Genomic DNA, 24,346 nt, shown 5'->3' on the forward strand with positions numbered 1-24,346 from the left:
TCAGTTTCTCACACTAACTGCTAATAAGTCAAATCTGTCCTATTTTGGCAAATGTGAATCCTGAACGGAGATGTAGGTTTTTATGTGTCTATTACACTTCATCTAGAAAATTTCAAACCATATTTTAGCCTTCTAAGATCTTTGAAAATGTTGAATAAGTCTTCCTTGGACAAACTCTTTTACCCAGATTTATGCTATTCACATATTTAGAAGTCCAAAAATCTGTATACTTCTGTGTTAAAGGACAAAATTCTAAGTAGAATAGGAAGGCATGGAGGCTTGTATGTATCTGTCAGAGACAGCTCCCAGGTGAAGATCAAGGTGGGTCACCAGGACTGAGATCCCTCAATTTCCTTATCCAGCTGCAGATGTAGTCTGTGCCTTCCCTGTTTACTCAGGGGACACATTGTACATTTGTTTCATTCAGCAAAACAAATATTATCTTAATGGTTTGGCTTTTGTTTTTGTTTGTTTTCTAATTAGGCAGAAGGGATACAAACATATAAGGATGAGCATTAGCTCCTTTTCCTGAGTCTGAGACTTGTATCAAGATTATTGATTATAAATTATGATAATTATGAATTATTATTATGAATTATTATAATTATAAATTGACTGAACACTTAATACTTGATTGCTGTGTGTCTTTATCAAAATAGCTATCTAATAAAATGTTCACACAGCTTAGGACATCATTAGTCAAATTAGATTTCAGCAGGGTAGGGAAAGAGATGGAGAAAGAGGGGGAGAGAGGGAGATGTGTGTGTGTTTCTAACTTCAGAGACAGGTAAAAAAAAAAAAGAGAGAGAGAGAAAAAGGTGATGTGTTCGAGAAGAGAAATAAATCAAGTAGAGAGTGTGGCAGGGCGGGGTGGACTTATTTTTTCAAAGCATGATTATTAGAAACATTTTGTTTTACTTTTTAAATATTTTATTCTTACAATATTTAATCAATTTATACATGGTTCTGATAGTAATCATTAGTGACTGCAATACAAAACAACATAAAGATATTGAGAAAAATAATGGTAGATTTAGGGTGAAAATTTTCTAGAATTTGAAATAAATTATCAGTGAAGAATACTGCTTGCATACAATCTCTCAAAAAATATTTAATGAATGTGAAGTTAGGCTGTGTTGATAAATATAACCAAAAACCAGTCCCCTAAAAGATTGTTATCCTACTTGGAAAGCAATTATAATTCCCCTAAACCAAAATAGAAAGCCCCAAAAGATTAATGTAGCTTTTCCTCAGACATGCAATTACGGTGAGAGTTGTTAGAATCATTCTTTTAAACAATAATATATATAATTAGAGAAAAATATCTAATTGTATAAAATAAAACTTCTTAAAGCAAAGATTTAAAATACTAAGGGTTGAGTGGCATTGTATGGTATACGCACTTCATAATTTTACACTATTACACATCACTATACAGTACTAAACATGCTCTCCTAATGATGTAGTCTTCCTGTCCATCTCCCTGCCGCAGCCAGCTCCCATTTAACGTGAGGACAAATATGGAAACACCTCTGAATGGTGTCAAAGATAAACAAAGCTGGACACTAAAGTGATATGAACAGTCTTTACTCAGCAATAACTATTGAAAAATAGAGGAAAGAGTCCACTTGAACCGAATGCAACTTCACTGAAAAAAAAAAAAAAAAGGAAACCAGGAGACAGAAACAAAAAGCTGGGGAGTGCTAGGGAAAAGGCACTGGAGGGCAAAAAGGGGGTTCAGTCCAGGTGACTAGGCCATTTGGGTTTGCTAACTGATACTTACTGAAGTTAGGCTCCTCCCCTCCCACAGAGACTGAGAGAAAGGTGCCTTATGTTCAGATGTTAGCTGGAATTTACGATGGTAAAGACCTCTGGCAGCTTTAAGCTTTTCCAAGTGAGAACTTAAGGAAGCTGGAAACATCATTCTAGGGCCGCAGCCTTGAGCTGTTAGAAAGTATGCTCTGTTCACCCAGGTCTTCTGATCTTCACAAGGTAGTAAGGAAAGGGAATGGAAGGGGAAGAGCCAGAAAGTGGCAGAAATATTAACCAAACACAATCACCGTGTTAGGGGCCCAGGAAAAAAAAAAAAAAAAAAAAAAACACCTTTCTTCTCTGCAATCATGCATAGTAAATACTACTTTCTAAACTTTAGCAAAGAGAAAACCGAACTGCCTCAAAGTGAAGTTACTTCTCTAGATTATGGGGCTGCTAGTAAGTAGCTGATTTGGCATAAAAGTCAGATCCGAGTTTACTTCTTGCTGCTGACTTTAAATATGCTGGCTTAACCTTTGGATAAGAAGGAGCCTGGCATGTGCCACAAAATACCGAGGAATTTTCGGCTTTAGAGTCATTTATGTAGTTTTAGGTCCATATTAGATGTTGACCAAGCAATAAATAGCTGAAAACAGAGGCATTTGTTTTCTTAAATATTGTGAAAGATAACCTATTAAATTCATGTTAATTTAGGCACCACTTTAACATCTCTTTGCATAGAGGACTTTAATATCTTAAAATGCTCTTAGTTTCTTTAAAATACAATTGAGAATTATGTTTGTTAGAGAAGTTAGTATTTGTTATGAGAATATTTATTATTATTTACTATTGGCATGACTATTACTGAATAAATGACAAATTGAGCGAAAAAAATCAATCTCAAGATGTCTTTAACCATACGTATGACCACTCTCCAAGAAGAAACTTACTTGCCTATGAATGTCCAAAAAAATTAAAACATCTTGGGACAATCAGGTTTGTCAGATTTATTTGCAATGTGAAATTTGATCCATGATAAGAGTTCATAAAATAAATTTGGCATACTGGGCTACCAGAAGTATCTTGGTTATTAAATAGAATAGTCAAAAAAGGTTGTTAATTAAAACATTTAACTAGAATTATCTTTCCAACTAAATTTAATTTGCAGTCTGTAAAGCAAAAGCTATATCTATCACCAATTTTATAATAGTAATTGCCACTAAGGTCATGTTTACATAATATACTGACCCACTGAAGTTTGAGAATTGTAAGTTTGTATCCTACCAGAAACTAAGCATAAAATATAAGCCTGGTATGAAGTGAATTCCTCAATTTATTTGATGCATGGGTTTTTCTCTTCCTTATTTTAAGGAACTTAAATAAGGAAATTCTCTTCCTTATTTAAGGCAGCTTTCTATTCTCAGGAAAAGCAAGTAATTGGAATAAAAAAAATGCCTCTTTACTCCCCACCCCCACCCCCCACTTCCCTCACATTCCTAAATTGGTGGAAATTTTGAGAAAGATTTGCCAAGAATCTGTTATTTAATTCACTCTCAAAGATGGTCTTTAAAAAGAATATTCTGTCAATAAATTCAACTGGTAAGGAGAAAAAGCAATGAAACTCAAAGGATCTAGATGGCTGCTTTTTATAGAAAATCTTATGGGCAATGTTAATTTTAGCATTTTGTAAGTGAGTTAAGCAATATGACTATTCCTGAGACATAGTGGCTACCCTTACCTAAGTTGAGATTCCTTTTTTTGTTAACATAACTGAGCTGAATAATTTTGTCAGTGTGGGCAACTCTCAACTTAGCTATATCTATGATAAGGTCTCACGGTACAATGCCTGATCAATCAAGGCAAAATAAGCTATGGTGTTTAAAAACTTGCCGTAATTCTAAGAAAACTCCTTACTTATCCTAATCCACATTAGAGAGAGAGAGAGAGTGGAGAGGATGTCCCTCAGATATGTAATGTGAAAAAAAATCATAGAAAATTATCAGAACTTATAAAAATGAGAACTATTAGTTACTTATTCCTGCAAGGTAGAAGTTTTAATTCTATCACTGAAACAGCAGAAATATGCACCCAGTAAAATAGACCTATGTGCTCCCAATTCATATTACTTCCTGGGAATTCAAAAACCTCACCTAATTCATCTTTTTGTCTCTGTCCAAGTCTGAACTTGACATGCAAGATCGTAACTCTACACCCTTTTCTATCCCAAATTTCCTTTGACAATACAGTCTCAGAAATAATACCACACGTCTACAGCCATCTGATCTTTGACAAACCTGAGAAAAACAAGAAATGTGGAAACGATTCCCTATTTAATAAATGGTGCTGGGAAAATTGGCTAGCCATAAGTAGAAAGCTGAAACTGGATCCTTTCCTTACTCCTTATACGAAAATTAATTCAAGATGGATTAGAGACTTAAATGTTACACCCGATACTATAAAAACCCTGGAAGAAAACCTAGGTTATACCATTCAGGACACAGGAATGGGCAAGGACTTCATATCTAGAACAACAAAAGCAACGGCAACAAAAGCCAAAATTGACAAATGGGATCTAATTAAACTAAAGAGCTTCTGCACAGCAAAAGAAACTACCATCAGAGCGAACAGGCAACCTACAGAATGGGAGAAAATTTTTGCAATCTACTCATCTGACAAAGGGCTAATATCCAGAACCTACAAAGAACTCAAATTTACAAGAAAAAAACAAACAACCCCATCAAAAAGTGGGCAAAGGATATGAACAGACATTTCTCAAAAGAAGACATGCATACAGCCAACAGACACATGAAAAAATGCTCATCATCACTGGCCATCAGAGAAATGTAAATCAAAACCACAATGAGATACCATCTCACACCAGTTAGAATGGCAATCATTCAAAAGTCAGGAAACAACAGGTGCTGGAGAGGATGTGGAGAAATAGGAACACTTTTACACTGTTGGTGGGATTGTAAACTAGTTCAACCATTGTGGAAAACAGTATGGCAATTCCTCAAGGATCTAGAACTAGAAGTACTATATGACCCAGCCATCCCATTACTGGGTATATACCCAAAGGATTATAAATCATGCTGCTATAAAGACACATGCACGTTCATTGTGGCACTATTCACAATAGCAAAGACTTGGAATCAACCCAAACGTCCATCAGTGACAGACTGGATTAAGAAAATGTGGCATATATACACCATGGAATACTATGCAGCCATAAAAAAAGATGAGTTTGTGTCCTTTGTAGGGACATGGATGCAGCTGGAAAACATCATTCTCAGCAAACTATCGCAAGAACAGAAAACCAAACACCGCATGTTCTCACTCATAGGTGGGAACTGAACAATGAGATCACTTGGACTCGGGAAGGGGAACATCACACACCGGGGCCTATTATATGGAGGGGGTAGGGGGGAGGGATTGCATTGGGAGTTATACCTGATGTAAATGACGAGTTGATGGGTGCAGCACACCAACATGGCACAAGTATACATATGTAACAAACCTGCACGTTATGCACATGTACCCTAGAAATTAAAGTATAACGAGAAAAAAAAAAAAAAAAGACAATACAGTCTCTTTAGCCAAAACTCACGACCACATGAGGCAATAATAGAACCCGAGTCTTTCATTTAAATATTCATGGTAAGAGACATTTCATTAATATTAGAGGTGACCAGTGTGGTGTTGTGAGAGGGAATATTTTCATTGTGTTTTGTACAGGAGTTAGAATATTCTAGAGTTATAATGTGCTCCTCTTATACTTTCTTCTACTGCCAAGCACATTATTGTACCTTTGCCAAATGTTCTTGTAAGTTGGAGTTAGATCCTACTTAAAAGTCTCTACACAAAATGAAATCAGCTATAACCAGTTAAGAACTTTTCTTATCCCTCTGCATTTGACTAACTCATCATGGCTGACAGTCACTTTTCAACAAGTTTTATGGGTCTCAATAGATGTTACAAAATAATTGTATTTTTCTTCTCAGAGATATTTTTTAATTTGAACTTTATTTAACTTAGCTTTATGGCAACTAGAACAATCATTTAGAAAGAAAAGACTGATTACTGGATTCAGTCCTCTAACTAGATATTGCACCATGCTGAAGATTGTAATCAACTCATTTCACATTTTTTTTTTTTTTATTTGAGACAGAGTCTCACTGTGTCACCCAGACTGGAGTGCAGTGGTGCGATCTTGGTTCACTGCAACCTCTGACTCCCAGGTTCAAGCAATTCTCCTGTCTCAGTCTCCTGATGTAGCTGTGATTACAGGCATGTATCACCATGCCCAGCTAATTTTGTAATTTTGGTAGAGATGAGATTTCGCCATGTTGGCCAGGGTGGTCACAAACTCCTGGCCTCAAGCATTCCACCCACCTTGACCTCCCTAAGTGCTGGGATTAGAGGTGTGAGCCACAGATGTCTTAAGTCATCAGAGGGAGGGTTCAAGAAAATCATGTACTTTGTGTTGTACTGATTATGAGTTTACACAATTGTCATAAATAGCAACTCTTTATCTATTGAGAATCAGTGGCTTAAGGAGGTGTTATCTGGCATCTTTTAAGGAAAGATAAACTCTCAGTCTGTAGAAGTACAAGAACTGGATAAAGAAATTCATCAGAGAAACATGGAATTGGAAGGAGACTCAGAGGTCACTTATTCAAATATCCTATCATAGGTATAAAGCCTGTTCATCTCCCCAAAATGGTTCATACAGAAACTGCTTGAGCACTTCTAGAGGATGAGGCAAATCCACTCTATTGTAAATAGGCTAGCTGAAAATTCTCACAGTGAGCTGCAATCTGTCTTCACAACACATTGCATTTAATTCTGCTTATCAAATAGCAAAAACTTGAGGGAGCTCCTGTGCATTCAGCCCTATACTGAGTAGGGTGGTGGGATTCAAGGACATCTGAAAACATGCTTTCTTTTTCTCCCATGGGGAAGGAAACAGAATGACTAAGCGTTATGCTTCCACCATTCATATGAGGAGCGGACAAGGCAGGGAGCACTTAGGCAAGTCAGTTGGTTTCCAGAACCTGTAGACTATAATAATAATACCTCATGATGTTGTATTGAAGATTAAACTTGCATTCAAAACTGCTTAAATTGTGAGAGCTGCACAACTGCAAATACTAATTTTCACAGCATCCCTTGCAGACTTCTATGGCAAAATATCCCACCTTGTGTTAAAATAAGTGATTTGTTTAGCTGCTAGCTACAGAATAAATGGTAACATATTGTCCCTTTTGTACTGAAGACTTACTACAGTTCCTGGCATACCAAAAATGTTTATAAAGATCTGCTGAATCCAAATGACCACACATCCAGGATTCTCACAAATGGTGATATTAGACTGAATAGCATTGTAGATTAGAAGTAGGACTGTTAACCATAAAGATAAAATAACTAGTTCACTTTAGATATGGTCAGTTTAAGCAGGAAGCATCCTGTGTACTAATCTAAGGGGTCAATGAGGGAAGAAGATGGGATGAGAAGTTTTAGAAGTTTTCACAAAGAGGGAATCATGTAGGGAGAGAAACTGAAGAGGAATTCACAGAGGAAAGAGCAGAAGTTCAACCTAAGAGCTGAGACAATACTAGGCATTGTGTACTTTTGACAAATTTTATCTTCACCAATGTAAATCCTTGGGCTTGAAGCGTGTCTCCTGTGCTTACTAGCTGTATGAACGTAGGCAATTTATGTAACCTGTCTTGGCTCAATGCCCTCATCAGTAAACTAGGAAAATTAATAATACCTATCAAAGAGTTGTCATAAGGATTAAATTGATTGGCTCATGCATAGCACATTGAAATATGTAAAGATATTAAACTTACTATTATTTCTTCTATTGGCTTAAAATAATATTTTGGTATGAATCAGGCATGTTGTGGTCTGTTTCATGTTTATGCTATGTGTACTTTTATAAAAATTGTTTATTTTACACAATTTAACACAAATAAACTATTCTTCCAATTATGATGTTCAAAATATCAATACATGCTTAGGTGGATTGCATAGAAACTGGGTATTGCATGTAAGAGAATTGTGTGCAAGAAAAAAACTGATTATTTATTTATACAATCTCTGATCATTTTTGTAATTGTGGCAAAAGGGGAGCTTTGCTTGTATTTGTGTGTGTGTGTGTGTGTGTGTGTGTGTGTGTGATGGAGTTTCGCTCTTGTTGCCCAGGCTGTAGTGCAAAGGTGTGTTGTCAGCTCACCACAACCTTCGCCTCCTGGGTTAGAGCGATTCTCCTGCCTCAGCCTCCTGAGTAACTGGGATTACAGGCACGCACCACCACACCCAGTTAATTTTGTATTTTTAGTAGAGACAGGGTTTCTCCATGTTGGTCAGGCTGCTCTTGAACTCCTGACCTCAGGTAATCTGCCTGCCTCGGCCTCCCAAAGTGCTGGGATTACAGGCGTGAGCCACTGTGCCCAGCCGCTTTGCATATTTTTCAAATGTTAATTATCTTATGTAGGATACAAGAGAATAATCTAGTATTGAGAAAAGATCACTGCTTAGGAATTAGCATCTCTGGGTTCTATTCTGGCATCTACCATTAACTTACTGTGGTTCCTTGAAAGAATAAGGTAACATATCAGCTTTAATTTTCTCACTGTAAAATGAGAGAATATAGTGCCTTTCCTTCTTACCCAAAAGACATGTGCTGGAGATCTAGTGATTATTTCATATTCCAAAGTGGTATTAACCAAAATCTAGGCAGTATATTTTTACACCTCAGATGCTGCCTGATGTAGACAAGTGGCTGCAGACGTCTGTCTCTGCCTGTACAGTGAGTGGACGCGTGGGTACTGGGACTGTAGCCATAGTCCCCATCTCTGGTCCCTACATGGCTTTGATAGATTGAAATCGTTTTCTGCTACTCCAGTCGTAGTAGTAGTTAGAATTAGTTTCATTCAGTTGTAGTAGTAGTTAGAATTAGTTTCATCATCTAATGTATTAGCTGATGGAGAATTACCATCATGTCATTGTAACTTTTACCATTCCTGCAAAAGAAACCTGACCTGCCAAGGAAGCGAGAAATGGTGTGTTGTTGTGTGAGTACGTGTGTGTTCCCTAAATTCATGTCTTATCTATATTGTATTTTCAGTAAAAGAAAAAGAGGCAAGGTGCAATTTATTCCCAATGTTCAGTGACTAACTTCACCAAAATCACAGCAAGGAAACATTTTTTTTTCTTTGAGACGGAATCTCCCTTGTCTCCCAGGCTGTAGTGCAATGGTGTGATCTTGGCTCACTGCAGCCACCACCTCCTGGGTAGCTAGGATTAAAGGCACCTGCTACCATGCCTGACTAATTTTTGTATTTTTAGTAGAGACAGGTAGAGACAGGTCACTATGTTGACCAGGCTGGTCTTGAACTCCTGACCTAAGGTGAACCACCTGCCTCGGCCTCCTAAAGTGCTGGGATTACAGGTGTGAGCCGCCATGCCGAGCCAAGGAAACAATCTTATAAGATATATTTTTTAATAAATAAAATTGTGGTCAAAATTCTGAAGATTAAAAAACTATAATCTCATGTATTATTATTTTGAGAGGGGGATACTGTATGAATAAAACGATTCTCTCTATCCCTCCACTCACTGTAATTAATGAAAAATACAAGAATTTAAAATCACAACATTTAAATAGATTTCAAATAGAAGGGATGTTCTCTGTTATGTACCTTTTGAAAAAAAATATTTTCTTGGTTGTCAAAGTTAGAACACTGTAGTAATGATAAAGGGATATTGCTTGGATTTTTCAAAATAATACCATGTAAAAAACCTGGAGTGTTTGCCATTTACAAGTCAATTAATAGCTAATAGTAAACAGTATAATGCAATATTTAGTATGTATAAGGATGGTGCATGGCCCACAAAAAATTACATGTGTGTGATTTTTTTCAACCAAGGCTGCTTCAAGAACATATATAAATGTTACTGCAAATTTCATCATACATAATTCACATCTTTCTCCTTCCTAATAGAAAGATTAAAGTTTTATATGCACAATACATAAACAGAAGTAAAACAAGCTAATAGAAACAAACATTTGAGAACAAAATGCCTTATCATCCACAATGCTTATATTACCATGTTTTTTTTGAAACAATGGAGTCTTAATTTATATAGATTTTATAACAGAATGTATAAAAATAGAAAACTGAATAAGAACCAGATTAAGGTACATAATAGAGGAGTCTTTCATTTTTTAAACATGTAAGAATTTCTCTTACACAGCCTCTGTCTTTGAAATGATTTTTCTCATGTCTACAGAGGAGCAATCCTTTCATAAATAGAATTTTAAAATCTGTCAATCATTTGGATGTTTCAGTATATAGATAGGTCTGCAGCACACGGACTTTGTTTTCTCTCTCTTTAATAATTGTATAAAGTAAGAGGAAAGACTGACTTTTTTTTTTTAACAGAAACAACCAGAAATTTAAAATGTGCGTGCATCAGATAAACCTCTGATGTTTTCCAATTTGGCAAGCTAATTTGCTAAAAATGTGCTTTTATTATACAATACTCAGATTCTAATTCCTTTCATACTATATTCTGTAATATCCAAGACACTTCAGATTATTTATTTTTGGAATGAGGTACTGTATAAATAAAATCCCAAGCACAATATTCATTAACCAACCAGTAAACACTAAAAAACAAATTACCTAAATTCCTCTACTGACTTAAAAGATTGTAAATATTGGCAGCTTTGATGTTTAAATAGCTTGAGTTTCTTGCTGGGCAATATTGATAAGAAGGGAAAACTATTATTTCAGTAGAATGAAATGCATTAGGTTAAGGAATAAGTATATGAAATACATTTGTTCAGACAGTTTGGAAATAATTTTCGTGTTATGTGGATTGAAACACAGTGTGGTAAGCCAGAGAATTCAGGAGCAACACTGAGAATAATAGGGGAGAAAAAAGTCGATGACGATTGCTCAGAGTTTCCATGCTTGTGGTCCCAGGAATGTGGTACGCTACATACACAGATGAAGTGAATCGACTACAGTGGAGGGCTCTATTGGAACTAAACCATTTGGGTCCCCCTGCCCATTTCCTCAGATATGTAACCCACCTGCTTAATATTAATGGTTATATAATGAGATAACCTATACAGAAATGGATGAAGAATGGATGAAATTAATCATGGACGAAAACTCAAGTATTTTTCCAAGTTTTACCTTGGAGAATATTTGAGTTAGGGTTTGGCAGCAGTTGTGTGGTCAACAAATGATGAAGTCACAAGGGGATGATCTTAGGTTGTAAAACAATTTGCTTGTACTAGGCCTGCAAACCAAAGAGTTTCTTGGAAATCTACAGTGCTTTTCATTTGGCATTTTTTGTTGTTGTTGCTTGTTTGTTTATTTTTGGTAGCCATTGTGCATGAGACAGAGCTGAGAATCATAGAGCTCCTTGTCTGGTGAAAACCTGATTGCTTTTACTGCTTCTTACCCAGAGTGTGAATGTAGATAGAAAGGGGGAGCAAACCATATTTGGATTTTGATTTTAGTCTTAAAAATATTGTTTCTGGGCTGGGCACGGTGTCTCACGCGTGTAATCCCAGCATTTTGAGAGGCCGAGGTGGGTGGATCATTTGAGTTCAGGAGTTCAAGACCAGCCTGGCCAATATGGTGAAGCCCTGTCTCTACTAAAAATACAAAAAATAGCCAGGTGGTAGTGGTGTGTGCCTGTAATCCCAGCTACCTGGGAGGCTGAGGCAGGAGAATCACTTGCACCTGGGAGGCAGAGATTGCAGTGAGCCGAGATCACACCACTGCATATATATAAGAGTGTGTGTGTGTGTATGTGTGTGTGTACTACACCTGTGTGTGTGTATATGTGTTTGGATGTATATATACATACGTATATACACGTATATATACACATGTATATACATACAGGTGTATACATATGTGTGTGTGTGTATATATACATATATATATAAGCTTCTGGTACAAAATATCAGACAGGATTCTTTTTTTGCCTTATTCTAAAAATCCTACTGAAATTAGAAGAGAAAAATAAAAATCTATAAACTTATAACAGTTCTGAAAAAAAGACTGGGTTAAGATAACACAGCCTCAATGGAGCAACTTTTTGGATAGATATATGGAAGAGAGAAGAAGAAGAACATATTTCTGTTTTAAACAAAGCAGGCAAAACAAAAACTTAAAACATTCAGAGGACAAAGCCTTTAAGGACGTGGGAGCTGCTCTTTATGACAAAGACTCAGAGATGTAGAGGAAATATAGAAAGTGAGGCAGGAAAATGAGGGAAGTCTGTCTAAGAAATATCTGGGTCATTCGCCGCCCACTAATCTCTGGTCCCCACTGAAGCATCATTACCAATAAGCTTTCTCCTAATTCCTAAAATTATGAAACTACTCTCTAAAGAAATTTAATGATTTTCACAGGTAGGAATAAGACTTAAGTCATTCTCATTCTGTAAGCTTCCAACATACTGCTAGTCATCCTAGCACTCTATAGTGAAACCAGCCAGGTCACCAACCTAGTTGGTGAGCCCCACGTTGGAGCAGAGAGACATTTAGGGATAAAATTTTCCATGGTGACGGAGACATTACTCAACATCCCATTTATTTCATACATATGAATGAACTATCAATGATTACCAAAAGCCTTGAGAAAATAACACAGGCCAAAGGAACTAAAGTAAGCCAAGAGAACAGCCAACCCTAAAAGGCATTAAGATAATGCAAGAAACAGAAAAGAAGCTTAAAATAGTCCCATTGATGATTTAAGAAATTGCTATAACTATAAACCAGAGTAGAGTTTTAGGGAGAATTCTAAGAAGAAAGGGTTCTTGAAGCTTAAAAATCAGTAAGAAACTAGTAGAAAAGCTTAAAAAGTTGAAGAACCTTATTTTGCTTTGAACCAAAAGATGAATAAATAGAAACAATAAGAAAAAGATTAACAGACATGGAGAATTAATCCAGGATGCTAACATCTATCTAATAATGGTTTTAAGGGGAAAAAAAGACATAGTAAATAAGATGGCTGAAAAAAATAAAAGAAAGAATAGGTTAAGAAATACCTGTAACTGAAAAATCGACAACGCTCATTAGAATACAGTGGTTGTTATGTGGTTAAGTGGCTAGCAAGACCCATACCTACTGCTAATATCAGGTCTCCAAAGATTCCTAGAATATTGTAAAAGCTTCCAAAATGAAACACTGCCTATCTACAAGGGAAGGAGAATTAAATTGCCATTACCTTTCTCATCAGCAGTATTGAATGCTGTATGACAATAAAGCAATGTCTTCAGAATTCTGAGGGAAAATTATTTTGAACCTTCAGCTGTACTATTAAGTAAGTATGATGAAAATAATGACACTTGATATTTACAAGGACTCAAATATTTTTCCAATTACTTTTCTGAAGCATTGCTTATGAATATCAAAAATGAAAGACAAAAAACAAAAAGGAAGCCCGAGCATGGAGGAAGCAGAGATAAAACAATAAGCATAATCTAACAAGAATGGACTAGGAATAAAAAGGAAAAATATCCTGAAATGACAGTTACATGGTAGAGTTGAACAATCATCAACACAAATTCGAACAGTGATCCAGAGAGCTCCAAGGAAAAAAATGATATTTAAGAAAAATGTATTTTCATTTTAATAATAGGACATAAATGATTAGGAAATATGTAATCTCAGTGATAAGATAAAGGCATGTTATTATTTTTAAAGACAATAAAATGTCATTTTAAAATTCTAGGAAAAGCAAAATGGAAAGTTATAGTCAAATAATAAAGAAAATAAAGATATGTTTTGGTGACTAAAAGTAGATAATCTATTGACCGTCATGCTTGAGAGGCACATACTTAGGGAAAAAGAATTACATTTTCTTACTATGGGTCCAATTATAGTACTTAGCTCTGCAGGGAATCATAATTAGATAATCATACTATAGTAATGTGTTGTTTATTGGTTTTAAATTCTATAATTAATCTAACTAAATAATTATGGTTGGCAAAGAGCATGTATGAATGTAAAAATACATGTGCAGCTGAGAGAAGATATAATAAAAGTTGAAGGCTTAAGCAAATAGATAAACACACTTAATTACAGTGGATGTCTACAAAACATTTTTACACTAATACAAAGACTTACTTTCAAAAGCCATTATCATGATACACCTTTTATGTATATTATTTTTTCCTTATGAGGAAATGAATTCTCAACTTAGTTTTCTATGAATGACCAAACATATAACAAAAAATAGAAACAAAAAATCCAGTGGGTGTTTTCTCAAGGTGATTGCCAAACACAAGTAAATCCTCAAGTTTGAAAACCTAAGTCTTCCCCATTCTTTGGAGGGACTTCCACACTAATCGAAGGATGAAATTTATCCATGGAGAAAAATTGTATTTCTATAAAATTTTATTCTATTTCTATGAAACTATAAAATAGCTCAAATTACAGTGTTTAACAGATTATCTCTATCAATCATTCTCAGTTATACCTCATATTTTAAATCATTTTCTGTATAGCTAATTGGGATATGTTATTTATATTTATAGACATTTGAGACATTATAAACACTGCCATACATACTTGCACACCGAAATGCAGGCCTATTTGAGTATTTGTGTATTTGCTCCACAGTGTGAAAATATTTTAACGCAAGAACTTTCTGAAATAGTAAACATTTTGACTGGAAAAATGGTTTTTGCTTAGCAGGCCCAACTCAGCTCAGTGCCATATGAAAAAATTAAGTGCAGGAGGCAATGAAAAACGACTAGTCATTTTTTTCTCCCAGCTGATACATATCTTATTTATTCTTCCTTATAATGTGTGAATGCTGCACCATGCCCTATTTTGTCTTCTGCCTCAATTAAAATGTAAATTTCTGCAGCCCATCTCTATAATTCCAGACTGCTCTAGGCAGGGGAATTTAAACTGCTTTTAATAAAACCAACTACAGATGCTGAAATAAGATTTCTTCCCATGTCTTTGAAATCTATATGTGTAATGGTATGCTGGATCTTCTCTAGTTACATCTTGGTTACAAACATTCAGATAAAAGGAAAAGAAGGTGATGGGTGCATTTCAATATCACCACATACACAAACCCAAAGTTAGGGAACTGACCCTCCTCTCCTTTTGGACAATTTTTAGCAATCAATCCTATTTCTTTTACAAAAGATAAATGTTATTCACATTTAGAATTTATAGCCTAAAAATGCCACTGCCCATTTTCCCAGATAAGGTAAAAATTTGATAGGTAGATTAACAACTGAAGTCAAGTTTGCAAAAGCAACTTTTAGATTTTTATATTAGCATGTTGGTCTGCCTCTTCCATTTGTCCATTTCTATGTCTCACCCTGCAAAGCATCCAATGCTCCCTTTGTCTTGTAAATGTCTTTGCCCCTTTTCCTGGTTAACTCCTAATGTTCTTTCAATCTTAACTCTGGTGTCTCCTCTAGGAAAAATCACCTGGGGAAGCTAGAGGGCACATTGCCCCTTTATCTCTTACTTTCCTAGTATTCACTGGTTGCCCTCTCATGATTCTAGTAACTTCCCATATTAGAATCATCATATAATTTACCATCCAACCCCAGCCACTTTATAGAGTAAAAGGAGCTACTAACGAGATAGAAATGGGGAAAACAGATGTAAACCAGCATTCTCCCAGGCAAACCAGAATCCTACCATCAATAAGGGAAATAATCCGTCTTCTATCACAAATACTTAACATTCAACAGGATACGTTTCTGTAGAGAACCACTATGTTTCTTGAACCTATAGAGAACCCCTATGTTTCTTGAACCTAGTGGTTCTCTACAGAGGGTGATTTGGTGCTCTTGGGGACATTTGGCAATATCTGAAAACATGTCTGGCTGTTACAACTTGGGAAGGTAAGGAGGATGTTAGTGGCATCTAGTGGGTAGAGGCAGGGATGCTTCCAAACATACTCCCATGCACACTACAGCCTCCCAGAACAAAGAATTATCCAGGCCCAAATGTTACTATTGCTGAGTCTCAGAAATGCTGCCCTAAGCAGGAGATATGAGGAGCAGGCAAGAAGGGCAGGGACAAAGGCAGAGAAGATATGCAGTGTTCAGCTTCCCTGCCTCAACTATGCAGTCCTGTGGGAGAAGCAGGTCTTAGAAGAGAAACTCTTAGTGTCATAACCATCCTCAATTTGTCATCTCCTGCATTGCCCTCATTACTTGTCACTGGGGAAATGGCTAGAAATGAAAAACAACTCTGTCTATACCCTCTTCTGAGTATACCACTGTAGACAACAAAAATAAGCAATATCCTGAATTAAGTTTTCAAGTTCCTTCCTTTAAAATCCTGTCCCCTACCCTCCTGTAAATTTAATCATCTAGAAGAACTGCTTTCTTCATTTTGGTACCCTGCTCAACACCTCCAGCAATTGAGTCCAAAGTCCTTAGCCATCAGTGTCTTTGGAGCTATCTTAGAAAGCTCTTTATGTAATCATCTGGCTTCAGCCTTTTGTTCTAACTTCTGTCCTCCAAATAAAATTTCCTACCTCTAACTCTTTGTGTTTCCTGCCTGGAATACCTTCTTGCCTCCATTTCTTCTATCCCAATTCTATTTTTCTTTCAAGATCCTGCTTAAATTTCATTTCCCTAAACTCTTCTCTCCATTATTCATCAATAACTGTTTATTTTTCATTACTCATTTACTTGTATTGGTCATTATCTTTGGATGTGAATAATCCTAATCTTTCCATCAACATAGTCAACATGCCAAGAAAAATGTAAATTTACATTTTCTAAATGTCCTCTTCAGTAAACTTATGGTGAGTTATACATAAAGATGTATACTATTTCTAATTTAAAAATATTATTAATTGGGTAGAACATTAATTGTACCAGTGTCACATTTAACTGATGCTCAATAAATATATATTGTTGGCAACACTTATAGAGACATACCTTTGATTAAATAAGCTCCTAATGAGACCAGTTTCCAAAGGACAATTTTTTTTTTCCAATCAGAATGGAAAAGAAAAGAAAACAGGCCTGTCAATCCCTTAGGTAAAAAGTTTCAGAAGATACTCACTGTCATCAATCCTTTCATTATTGTTCAGATTCTACGACGGTGAAGAAAACTTGGGAGCAAGATTCAGGAACTGAATTAAATATAAGGCTCAGAGAGAGGCAATTTAACACATGTATGAAAAAGGAAAGAACTGTCAACAAGTTTCTAGTGTTGGTTAAATAGCCATCAAGTAGTGTTTTCAAACTGAGTCTACGGGTATAAACTCATAGGTCCACAAGTTCTACAGGTTTTGGTTGTTTTACTTCTTAGCTTTTACCAAGAATATATTTGGAATAAAAAACAATTTTGACCATATAAAGATAAATTTTATATTTTGTTGTGATTATCTGAAGCTAAAAGATATTTTCAAGGAATGTTTGAAAGTCTTAGCCAGTATTTCTCAAAATCCAGAGAGTGCATATTACTGGATCTGGGAATTTCTTAAAGAAAAGTGTATAGGCTCAAATTTGGAAAAATACCAGCTTATAATATACCTTCCTGGCATTATTATTCTATTTATTAAAAAAAATATAGCAGTATGTTTATTTTCTGAGACAATTAGAAGGTTTGTGACTTATTGATGAAAACATCAGATTAGTCTAGATTTCTTCAATTTCCCTGATATGGCCTATTTCTTCTTTTCTTTCACTTTATGACTTAACTATTTCTTGAAATAAACTAGATAATTTTCTTCACCAAACAATCAGTTTTGATTAATTTAGTTAAGAGAACTTTAACCACTGAATGATTCATTTATTGACAGGGTGAGCATTTATGAGTCTAAGAAAATATAAGTTTTCATAATCTTTAGTACTTATTTTGTTATAAAAATTTTTTGTTATGAAAACATCACAATTTTAAAAATTGCTTTTTGTAATTATCGCTAAAAATAAAATTAAAACAGTTGGTTGAACTGTAATCTGTTTCTCCTCTACCTCAATTGTTGTACAGAAGTAGGTCTTAATCATCCCTTGAAATGAATCAACAAGTGAATAGATAAAACAAAGAAAGGAAAGAGGGAAAATCATTAGACCTGACTATAACTGTCTAGATTCCTGGACCCTGCAATTTCTAGAGGTGAATAGGACTTTGTGATGGTTTCCACCTTCAAAAATATGATTTTAAAAGATGAATTAAAATGAGCTCTCTTTAAAACAAACAAACAACTAACTGAATTCAATCTAAAAAAAAAAAAAAAATTTTCAATGCATTGCATAGACCATGTCATCCTCCTGCTGTAGGCAGCTGGAGCTGCATGATGACTTCCCAGAGGAAACAGCTGAGTGAGTAAGAGCTCATCCTTCATTGAATTCCCTAATAAAGAATGCATATCTTTTGGGACTTGCAGAAGCATCAGGCATCACTCTCCTCCCAACCTCCCCTGTAAGGCAGACAGTTGGGGGTGGCGGGGGCAGATAATTGAATTAAACACAGTGATTGAACACGAAAGCCGTGCCTATGTCTCAGGGGATGAGTGCTGTCTGTAGAACTCACATCCCCTTTCCTTTTCAAGTCACACTGACAGTGACTGGGCTGCTGTGGAAAGGTGTTGAAGTTGCCCTTTGCAACCACTCCGCCTGTTAAGTGAGAGGTGGAGAAAGTGTACACTTGGGGCTTCATTTGAAGACATCTTCCCTCCAAAGCTCTTTCTGCTTCAGTTCGAAGTATTATTAATTCAGTTCACATCCTTTCCACAGATGGGCTGAGCACTGCCAATCTGACTGGATATGTTACCCATTTGGTAGTCTTCTAATTCAGTACGCTGAGAGGTAGCAGTGAATGGCAAATCAATCTCAGACTCCTCATGGGTAACTCTGAACACAAGCTATGCAAAAGCCTGCCATTTGCTATTCTTTGATTGAGGGGTGTTTTTTTGCTTGGAACTTACTTTCTCCTTCCTTGGGAGAAGGAATATTAACTGAATTCGACAAATACAACTTGAAGAATATTCTGACTGAGAAAGATAGCTGCAACCTGAGTGAGTTAGCAACATCCATGCCTGTTGAGAAAGTTGGATCAGTGTCATGTGTATGATTGAAAGGTTAACACATCCTCTGGGCTGGCCCCGCACCTCTCATTTCATAGGGAGGAATGAAAGTGGTCTTTGGGTAAACGCTCCTTCACAACTTTCTGACTCCTAAATGCTGTCACTTCCCACCTCCCCTCCTTTCCTCCTGTCTCCCAGGAAGAGATAGTCAAACTGATTCCTTCTTCTCTCCTTCATCTTCATAGGAAACTACCTTAATGACTTATCTCCTGTATCTCCATCTTTTGCATTCCTCTTGGCTATTTTTAACAGACTATAAGGGCGTTCCACCTCTTACAACTTCAAATATAATTATACTTCTATGCTAAGTCACTCTCAAGTACGACCTTATCGTGTACCCTTCCTTCACGCACGAGATATTTTAAAAAGCGCATTTCTAGAAGTCATAACAAAAAGGCACCTGCATGTTATCACAGCACAATTGCAAAGATATGGAACCAACCTAAATGTCTATCAACCCAGGGAGTGGATTTAAAAAATGTGGTACATAGACACCATAGAAAACTATTCAGCCATAAAAAAGAAAGAAATGTCTTTTGTAGCAACTTGCATAGAGCTGGAAGTCATTAAGTGAAATAACTCAAAAATGGAAAACCAAATACTGTATGTTCTCATTTTGAGAAATAAGCCATGGGTATGCAAAGGCATACAGAGTGATACAATGGATACTGGAGACTGTAAAGCAGGAAGGGTGGATGTAATCCTTGTTCTTCATCCTAACGGGCATTTTGCAGGTCATTAAGGGCATGGCTTCTGGAATTGAGTCCTGCGGATTCACACTCTCACTGTGCTATTTACAAACTGCGTGGTCTTCGGCACAATACTACCCGTGCTTTGGTTTCCTCCTGTGTGAAATGAGTTGATAATAATAGCTACCTTCCAGAGTTCTTATACAAATTAAGTGACTTAATACACATAAAGCAATTACAAAATTGTTCAGTACTCAACACATGTAGCAGTTTTTACGTGGCTTCTACGCAGTTTGACGCTGCCACCCACCTCTTTCTTGTTGAAATTCTCTTCTCCATTGACCTGCAGAGTGTCAGTTTGTTCAAGGTGTTGCTCAATTGTTTGCTTTTTTATTTTTTTTCTTTACTTTCCTTAAACTAAGGCTCTAGCCATGCCTCACTCCTGAACTCTAATTGTCTTTGGTTTTGCCCCTCTTCCAGCAATTTTCCACTCTCTTTCTCATCCAATATTTCTAAAACACAGATCTCTTTATGTTTTCCACTTCTTAATACTTTTACAATGGCAAAACCATCATCATTAAGATAAACTTGGAAGCACTTAGAGTGATATACAAGTGCCTCCTTAGCTGTCCAGTTCAGTATCACTCCACCCCACCTTTCTCTGCACTCCCCTCACTTCATGCTACATGTAAACTACTTGACTTTTATACAAAGTTAATTTGATCTTTGTGATTTTTATTTAAATCAAAAGACAAAAGAGTTGTCCTAAATTAGAGCCAAACAGATATGATTGTCTGTTTTATTTTATTTTATTTATTTATTTATTTATTTATTTGAGACTGAGTCTTGCTCTATCGCCCAGGCTGGAGTGCAGTGGCGCATGATCTCGGCCCACTGCAAGCTCTGCCTCCCGGGTACACGCCATTCTCCTGCCTCAGCCTCTGGAGTAGCTGGAACTACAGGCACCCACCACCACACCTGGCTAATGTTTTGTACTTTTAGTAGAGACAGGGTTTCACCATGTTAACTAGGATGGTCTCAATCTCCTGACCTCATGATCCATCCACCTTGGCCTCCCAAAGTGCTGGGATTACAGGCATGGGCCACCGAGTCCGGCCCAGATATGCTTTTCTTGAAAGCATCACTGAAAGCCCCTAGGATACATACATACAGAAGAACAAGAATAACTTTTCTAACTTATTCTAGAACCTAATTTTATATCTGGGCAGAAAACCAAATAATTCACACACTGAGATCAATGAGGAATTTTGGCGATCACCTCGTTCTGTGTCTCAATTCAGGCTGTGCATTGGCATCATCCTGGGATCTTTTTAAACATCCTCATGGGCAAGACATGTCACAGACCAAATAAATCAGAATCCCTGGGGCCCAGGTAGGGTATATTTTTAGAGCTCCCCAGATAATTCTCATAGATAGCTAGGACTGGGGACCACTGTTATAGTCTATCCATCAGTTAACACAGTGTACAGATGAGCACATCATAAGACACTTCATTTCATTTTCCTCTCAATATTTTTTTCCCAGCAAAATGGACTGAGCTTAGTAATGAGGGCTAAGGAAAAAAAAAAAAAAAAAAAAGACATAAAACAATAACCAAAAGGCAAATGCAGAAAAGGTGTTTTTTCTGCACGAGAAGGGTGACCATATATTTTATTACCTAGACTAGGAAATTTTGAGCACCTTGCAGGGAGAAACTTTGTTCTCTATTGTCACACCAATACCTAGAATAGTGATTGACACATAGTAGGTGTTTATTAACAATTTGTCAGCATGAACTAATGAGTTAAGGTTCACAACCTTAACAGGACATTCCAGAAGAATGTAAAACATTGTATCTCATTTTATAGGTTTCATTTGAAGAACTGTGTACCCTTCACAAATAGATGCAGAGGTAAGCTCTCTGTGTTTGCATATGTAAGACAGTGAAAACAGATGGTGGCTATTATCTCTCTACTTTAAGAAGTGAACATACATTTAAAAGTGAGATATCAGAATAGAATATCCTCAGGGGGGGGAAAAAAAACCATTGGGCTAATGTTTTATTTTACAACTGGAGTCAGACTGGAAAATAAAACGTGAAGTTATCTTCAGCTTTTGAATTCAGGTATTTGTGAAAGGGAGAGATTATATTTGTAAATTAGCTTTAAATGTTATTATGGATGGAATTGCAAAGTTCATATATTGAAGTCTTAACCCCATATATGACTGCATTTGTGGATAGAGCCTTTCAGGAGCTAGTTAAGGTTAAATGAAAGATAATGAGAGGGGTCCTACAACCTAGGCAATAGCATTCAAGACACAGATACAGGAAAATGTTTCATGACAAAGACACCAAAACCAATTTCAACAAAAGCAAAAATTGACAAGTGGGATCAAATTAAACTAAAGAGCTTCTACACAGCAAAAGAAACTATCAACAGAGCAAACAGACAACCTACAGAATGGGAGAAAACTTGTGCAAACATCTGATAGAGGTCTAATATCCAGCATCTATAAAGAAAAAAAATTTACAAAAAAAAAACATGACCCTATAAAAATGTGGGCAAAGGACATGAACACTTTTCAAAAGAAAACATACGTGCAGCCAACAGTCATATGAAAAAAGGCTCATCACTGATCATTAGAGAAATGGAAATCAAAACAACCATGATATACCATTTAATGCCAATCAGAATGGTTACTATTAAAAAGTCAAAAAATAAAAGGTGCTGGCAAGGTTGTAGAGAAAAAGGAATGTTTATACACTGTTGGTGGGCATGTAAATTAGTTCAGCCATTGTGAAGGACAATGTGGTGATTCCTTAAAGACCCAAGAGCAGAAATACCATTTGACCCAGCAATCCTATTACTGCATATATAAACAAATAAATAAAAATCATTCTATTATAAAGACACATGCACAAATGTGTTCACTGCAGCACTATTCATAATAGCAAAGACATGGAATCAACCTAAATGTCCATCAATGATAGACTGGATAAAGAAAATGTGGTAAAATAGTGGCAGACCGAATTCAGCAGCACATCAAAAAGCTTATTCAACACAATCAAGTTGGCTTCATCCCTGGGATGCAAGGGTGGTTCAACATACACAAATCAATAAATGTAATCCATCACATAAACAGAACAAAAGACAAAAATCACATGATTATCTCAATAGATGCAGAAAAGGCTTTTGACAAAATTCAACAGCCCTTCATGCTAAAAACTCTCAATAAACTAGGTATTGATGGGATGTATCTCAAAATAATAAGAGCTATTTATGACAAACCCACAGCCAATATCATACTGAATGCGCAAAAACTGGAAGCATTCCCTTTGAAAACTGGCATAAGACAGGGATGCCCTCTCTCATCACTCCTATTCAACATAGTGTTGGAAATTCTGGCCAGGGAAATCAGGCAGGAGAAAGAAATAAAGAGTATTCAATTAGGAAAAGAGGAAGTCAAATTGCCCCTGTTTGCAGATGACATGATTGTATATTTAGAAAACCCCATCATCTCAGCCCAGAATCTCCTTAAGCTGATAAGCAACTTTGGCAAAGCCTCAGTATACAAAATCCATGTGCAAAAATCACAAGCATTCCTATACACCAATAACAGCCAAACAGAGAGTCAAATCAGGAGTCAACTCCCATTCACAAATGCTTCAAAGAGAATAAAACACCTAGGAATCCAACTTACAAGAGATGCGAAGGACCTCTTCAAGGAGAACTAAAAACCACTGCTCAATGAAATAAAAGAGGACACAAACAAATGGAAGAACATCCCATGCTCATGGATAGGAAGAATCAATATCGTGAAAATGGCCATACTGCTTAAGGTAATTTATAGATTCAATGCCATCCCCATTAAGCTACCAATGACTTTCTTCACAGAATTGGAAAAAACTACTTTAAAGTTCACATGGAACCAAAAAAGAGCCCACATTGCCAAGACAATGCTAAGCCAAAAGAACAAAGCTGGAAGCATCATGCTACCTGACTTCTAACTGTACTACAAGACTGCAGTAATCCAAACAGCATGGTACTGGTACCAAAACAGAGATATAGACCAATGGACCACTACAGAACCCTCAGAAATAATACCACACATCTACAACCATCTGATCTTTGACAAACCTGACAAAAACAAGAAATGGGGAAAGGATTCCCTATTTAATAAATGGTGCTGGGAAAACTGGCTACCCATATGTAGAAAGCTGAAACTGGATCCCTTCCTTACACCTTATACAAAAATTAATTTAAGATGGATTAAAGACTTAAATGTTAGACCTAAAACCATAAAAACCCTAGAAGAAAACCTAGGCAATACCATTCAGGACATAGGCATGGGCAAGGACTCCATGACTAAAACACCAAAAGCAATGGCAACAAAAGCCAAGATAGATAAATGGGATCTAATTAAACTAAAGAGCTTCTGCACAGCAAAAGAAACTACCATGAGTGAACAGGCAAACTACAGAAAGAGAGAACATTTTTACAATCTACCCATCTGAGAAAGGGCTAATATCCAGAATCTACAAAGAACTTAAACAAATTGACAAGAAAAAATCAAACCACCCCATCAAAAAGTGGGCAAGGATATGAACAGACACTTCTCAAAAAAGACATTTATACAGCCAACAGACACATGAAAAAGTGCTCATCATCACTCGCCGTCAGAGAAATGCAAATCAAAACCACAATGAGATACCATCTCACACCAGTTAGAATGGCCATCATTAAAAAGTCAGGAAACAACAGGTGCTGGAGAGGATGTGGAGAAATAGGA

General features: G+C 36.3%; 1 protein-coding gene and 1 long non-coding RNA gene across 13 annotated transcripts in view; both read right to left on the minus strand.

Moving 5' to 3' along the window:
• LOC105489423 (DCC netrin 1 receptor) overlaps nucleotides 1–24,346 on the minus strand; it is a 1,213,781-nt gene that overhangs the window by 551,214 nt on the left and 638,221 nt on the right. The window lies entirely within an intron of this gene.
• LOC139360010 (uncharacterized) overlaps nucleotides 5,190–24,346 on the minus strand; it is a 51,604-nt gene continuing 32,447 nt past the window's right edge. The window contains exons 3-4 of the long non-coding RNA XR_011616877.1: nucleotides 20,607–20,709; nucleotides 5,190–19,711 (exon numbers count right to left, since the gene is read on the minus strand). This is a non-coding gene — a long non-coding RNA (uncharacterized lncRNA). The remainder of the gene's footprint in view (nucleotides 19,712–20,606; nucleotides 20,710–24,346) is intronic.

This window comes from Macaca nemestrina, chromosome 19 (genome assembly GCF_043159975.1).
Source record: "Macaca nemestrina isolate mMacNem1 chromosome 19, mMacNem.hap1, whole genome shotgun sequence".
Classification (NCBI taxonomy): Eukaryota; Metazoa; Chordata; class Mammalia; order Primates; family Cercopithecidae; genus Macaca; species Macaca nemestrina.